This window comes from Arvicanthis niloticus, chromosome 12 (genome assembly GCF_011762505.2).
Source record: "Arvicanthis niloticus isolate mArvNil1 chromosome 12, mArvNil1.pat.X, whole genome shotgun sequence".
NCBI classification, from domain to species: Eukaryota; Metazoa; Chordata; class Mammalia; order Rodentia; family Muridae; genus Arvicanthis; species Arvicanthis niloticus.
The window spans coordinates 71,661,301-71,667,523 of record NC_047669.1 but is presented as its reverse complement, the minus strand read 5'-3'; positions in this window follow the sequence as shown (position 1 = coordinate 71,667,523).

Genomic DNA, 6,223 nt, shown 5'->3' with positions numbered 1-6,223 from the left:
TTGGTTCTCAGTTAACAGTGAACCTAGCTCTTCCTTCTCTCTACGTGATGTTTAAAGCGACAACACAGCTCAGCAGTGGACAGAGCTGACATAGTTAATGTAACGAGATAGGTATGGCCATCTCCAAGTAAATCTGGAATTCCTTTGTTGTTATTTAAGAAGTTATTCTTCAAATATTTAAAAAGTAGATACAGATGCCAAAAATAAAGTTCTGGGTTCAAGTCTACGTTCCATTTGGTTCTTATAACCTGTGTGGTTTTGCCTACAACCTGTGACTCAGAAAATGGCAGCAAATCCTCTATTTTTTCAAGAAAGCAGCATTAAATGAAAGAAATCATTCAAAACTTACTTTCTTTTCACTGTGACTTACCTAAATCTAGGTATTTTATTCTTGTCAATCTGGTTTAAAGAAGATTCAAACACTACTAACCCTTTATAAAATCTTTTTGGAAATTCCACAAACAACATTGAGAAACTTTATCATATCTGTATGTGTGATGTCTTAGAAAATGGATCTGGTGGAGTTTAAAGTGGGCCTAAAGGGATGAACTGCATTGGTATGTAGAGTGAAAAATTATAAAGACCATTTTATGAAATATGTAGACTTTTTCTTTGCCCTTAGACCTGGGCAGAAAAAGTGCAGGTTCCAGAACGCGGAACTGAAAATAAGATTTCAGGCCTTCACTGCCCCAGGACACATTCCGGGTAGAGGACATTATCCCTGAATCAGAGGACATTTACTGGATTACATTCCTCAAGCCTCAGGGAGTAGACCCCACCTGTGGGTGGGAAAAGCCCAAAAGGCAGGAAGACACATTCCTGACCACAGAGAAAGATGCAAGCCAACTAGGTGGGGCTATAGCTGGAAGAAGTGAAAATAGTTAACCTGAAATAGTTGGTAATGACATGGTAGAACTACATTTTTTGAGAGGAATGAGTGTGCAGAGTGATTTTCACATGACTCTAATCATTTAGGGTGAGTACCTCTGAAATGTTCCACTATTTTTATGTTTTGTATCCTTGACAACCCCTCAACCCCCCTTCTCACTCCCCTGGTTTGTGGTTTTTCCCTTTAAAACCCTCCTCAGACTGGCTGGCAGGGTCGAACTCTACTCCTGCGTGAGTGGTAGTGAGACCGATGGCTGCCAGCTCTCTTCCCTAATAAACCTCTGCTGATTGCATCCAGGTATGGTTTCTTGTGATCTTTGGGTGGTCGTGATTTTCTGAGACTTGAGGAAGGGTCTCCCGAGTTTGGGGGTCTTCAGGTAGATCCTGGTAAATGGAGAGAGCAGGGTATGCCAGACAGACAGAGAGTCACAGCGTCTGCGACTGGACTGCCAGTGGGGACCCCTAAAGACTCACTAACTGAATGCTGAGCTGTGTGATCAGATCTGAGTTCCAAGGATGCCCCAAAAGGCATATATGGTACACCTGAAGGCCAAAGAAAAGCCATCAAAGGACCTCTTACAACCCATCCACAGACACCAGGTCCCAGATAATGCTGCTGCAGTGGAAAAGAAAAGCAACAAGCAACATTGAGGGGTGGGGATGAGAAAAGAGGAAGGTTGACTGGAAAGATGGAGAACCACTTCATAAACTGTCACACGCTTTGAAAAGGTCATTTTGCCAGGCGGTGGTGGCGCACGCCTTTAATCCCAGCACTTGGGAGGCAGAGGCAGGCGGATTTCTGAGTTCGAGGCCAACCTGGTCTACAGAGTGAGTTCCAGGACAGCCAGGGCTACACAGAGAAACCCTGTCTCAAAAAACCAAAACCAAAAAAAAAAAAAAAAAAAAAAAAAAAAAAAAAAAGAAAAGAAAAGAAAGAAAAGGTCAATTTTTCAACAATAACTGTATCTCTGTGCTGCCCAGGCTTTTCTATGGACACTCTATCCCCTCTCTGTTCTCTGGTTCGGGTGGAAGTATGTGTGTGTGTGACAGAGAGAGAGAGAGAGAGAGAGAGAGAGAGAGAGAGAGAGAGTCACTATGTAATCCCTGATGGTTTGAAACTCACTATATAGAGTAAACAGACTTTCTTCTTTTATAGAGCTGAGGCTCAAACCCAGGGCCTTGCTCTTGCTAGGCAAGCACTCTACCACTGAGCTAAATCCCCAACCCGTAGGGAGGCTTTCAACTCATAGAGACCTGTTTGTCTCTGCTTCCAAAATACTTGAATTAAAGGTGTGTACCACCAAGAACCAGGAATTGTATTCACACTGGTGGTTCCTCCTAATATTCAACCTTTGCCCACAGGGAAGTCAGCATTTGTTGGGGGCCAACTTTTAGCAGAAAGCGGCTATCAGCTTTGCAGCCATCTTGAGCCATATACTCTGACATGAGACTTGTATTACAATAGCCTACAACAGCTGAGCACACTCTGATAACATCTTGCTTTGGATACCCAGGACTTTCCTTGGGTGTGTGAGATTAAAGGTGTGTGACTTAAGAGTGTGACCTAGAGATCAGATTTAGAGACAAGACTAAGGGCATGATTAAAGGTGTAACTTAGAGGCATGGCTTAGAAGTGAGACATATAAAAGGCAGAGGCAGACGGCAGAGAAATATACTCTTTGGGGAGACTGTTTAGAGAGTACAGCTAGACTTGGGACTTGGACTAGGAAGAGAGACTGAAGAATAAACGGGATTGAATCACACTGTCTTGTCTCCATTCTTCGAGTCCGTCCTCACTCTCTCTCTTGCTGAACCCCGACCCTCAGACCAGAGCGGCAGCTGGGGCCGGGATACAGTGGCTGCCAAACACGGGGCAGCCCGGGCCTCAACATTTTGCTCGGGCAGCGACAGGCATTTTCTAGAGGAACACAGTACTAGCACACAAAGAAACCCTTCCTTTTGAAATCCTTTGTTGAGAGCCCTGTATCTTATCTGTAACAAGCAGGTTGTGATAAGGTTTTAGTATCTCTGAGGGGAGAGGAGTGACAGGTCCTTCTCCACTCAGGGATCCATCATATGATGAATTGACTGTGAGATTGTCAGCTCCACAAGATGGGAGAGAGTACGCCAGTGATGGAGGGTTTGGCATTCAATTGCTCTTTAATGATACACAGCAAACAATATATTATTACCAATGGTAAGGCTATTGCTACAATGAGGTATTGCCACATTTCGTATGCATTGCCTCTATCAAGATCAGCACAATGAACACAAATAATAAATTGCTAATTACCAAAGAAATAAGCATAGCAATGAATACATCATTCATTTATGGGTTATATTTTGGCTACAGGTCGGAATCCAGGAAGGAGGTTGGAATCTGGGAAGGAGCAGATAGCCATTCGTGTCTGCTTACTGCTGGGCTCTGACCTCATTGCAACTGGCTATCATACTTATTAAAAATAGCTTATTTTTATGTACAAATATATGGTTTCAAAACAACTTCTGGTTATCATAGCACTTCAAAACAACTTCACTTCAAAACTTGTTTTGTTTCCTATTACAAAATGGAGTTGGTCCTGTTAAGGGTCTGCTCCTTACATTGTTCCTCAGAGAATCAGTCCTTAATTAAGCATACCCTAATGTTTAGTTCAAACTGGAAGAGCTAAGGGACTTGGGAAAAGGAAACTCTGGTTCTCAGAGAGTAAGTCCACCATCCAGCACTTGCTCCATTCAGTTGACCCCTTTTTAAAACATATTCCATGGTCCTGATGCTGTACAGGCTATCTTGGGAAGGACTATGACAGTCAAAGAGAACTGTGCACATGAAAGTACAGAGAAGGTGTGGATGCTCATGAAGAAAAGGAAAGACACCACTGAGAGAAGAGAGGTCCAGAGGGGAAAAGCCACACAGTATCCCTACTCTTCCATAAGCCAACATAGGCTTAAGATTAACTTCTGCCTTCTTCCAACCTTGTCAACTTGAGTCAGTTGCTTTAGCTCTGGGGCATCTGTTTCCTTACACATAGTACATTACCTATAAATAATGATAGTTCTTGCCATGTAATGTTGTTATCAGGACTAAAAAAATAATGCAATGTAAAGCACTTTGTGCAGTCCCTTGTATAATGCATAAGGGCTATAGGGGACATGTGAACAACTAAGGGGTGTGGATGGTTTGCAGAATGTGAAGGTCCTTTAACTTAGCACAGAGGTGTAGGTGTTCTGGGGAAAGGCAAAATCTTAAGTATCATAAGAGGTGGTTTATTTCTTCACTTTTCTATTGCTAAATATATAATTTGAAATAAAGAATATGTATACAGACACACATATTTCTATTATAAATATATAATGAATACATAAGTATTCTCTTACATGAAGAAATCAAATAATAATAAAACAGTGTTTGGGGTGTAGCTTAAGAATAGAGTACCTGCTTAGGACATGTAAGGCTCTCTGTCCATCCCAAGTACAGCAAAAAGAGAGAAGAAGGGTTCTCCTATGTGGTGGAGAATCCTTTATAGTCTTATTAACTAGCTAAGGAACCGAATGTCACTCATGCAGTATATCACCAATATAGTTGAATTCTCTGTAATCCCATCCTGGCTACCCTCCATCCCAATCCCTCAAAGGGAACTACCCTACCTGATATATGTTTTTTATCTGCATGCTTCCCTATATGTACTCCTGGTTTGACTATTTTTAGACGTAATATAAATAGTGTTGTGAACTTATTTTTCTGAGACATTTTTGTTGTCATTATGAAGACCCCCACTCAGGGGAGACCCTCACTCAAGTCTCTGGATGTCATGGCCACCCAATAACCCACAAGACACCAAAACTGGATGCAAGCAGCAAGAGGCTTTATTCGGGAGAATTAGCCGGCTGATGGTCAATTCAATACCCATGTAGGAGCTGAATTGACAAAGAACAGCTGGGTGAGGAGGGCTTTTATGGGAGAAAACCACAAACCAGGGGGGTGAGGGAAGTTACCAAGGAAACATAATATAAAAATAGTGGAAAGTTCCAAAGAAACTCAACCTATGTGAGTCAGGGTCATGTGGAAATCATTCTTCTCAAAAATGCAGCCTTACCCTGTCATTGTAGTCAACTATTTCTCAGTACCACCCAGCCCTGTCATTGTGGTCAACTATTTCTCAATAACACCCAGATGACTTACATCCTTCTTTTGTGGTCAGCCAGTTCCTGGAACCGGCCAGCCTACATTCTTGGCTCATTTCAGAGAAAATTTCCATGCCCTTTTAAAGAAAAACCTAAAGAAAAGCCTATATATATTTTATAAAATGATCTTTTATACTTTTTCTTTCTTCTTTCCCCACTTCTTCTAATGAAAGTTTTAATCATAAAACTTAGATTTCAATATCATTATAACTTTCATTTTCTTGACTTAAAGTTCGATACTGTTGATGAAGCATTAAGATCTGGACAGCACTTACTCTTTCTCTAACAAAAGTTACTAATCTATTTAAAATACAAGGACCTACAGTCAAGAGCAAAAGCAAAATTATGAGGAGTCCAGTGAGGGAGGATAACAGGGTTATCATCCATGGGGATCTATTGAACCAGCTCTCAAACCAGTTTTGTTGTGCTTCTCTATCTTTCTGTCTCTGGTCTAGTCTCTCTCTGAGTTTACTCATAGAGTCTCAAATTACTCCTGAATGGTCTACATAAAAACAGCATTCTTCTCTCAGAGCAGCTCACAAACCACCTTCTTTAAGAAACAGCAAGTCTAATCCTCTCCTATTCTGTAAAACAACCTCGGAGAGGGAAGTCAATGATTCTTCTAACTTTGATACTGATTGTTCCGGGGCTCTTAGATCTACGTCTATGGCTGCTCTTAGTTCATGAAAATAATGAGAAGTCTGTATTAGTGCCGCAGTACCTGTTCCCACAACTGTGGCTACTCCGAGCCCCAATATAACAGCCAAGGTCAAGGAGATAGGCTCTCTGTGGAAGCATATCTTGAACTCATGTTCAAGAGTATCTGCAGGGTGGTAGTAGACCCAAGGGACCAGCTGCACAGGCGCACAATAATCTTTGGTCTCATCAAAAACAGAGGTGGATATACATAGAGTTAATCCAGAACCACAGGCCCACCACTTATCAATTTCAGGCATTAAGTATCTGTTAAGAGAGGTCTTTGGACTTTTTTTTGTTTGTTTGTTTTGTTTGTTTGTTTTTGTTTTTTTTGTTGTTTTTTTGTTGTTGTTTTGTTTTGTTTTGTTTTGTTTTTCAAGACAGGGCTTCTCTGTGTAGCCCTGGCTGTCCTGGAACTCACTCTGTAGACCAGGCTGGCCTCGAACTCAGAAATCCA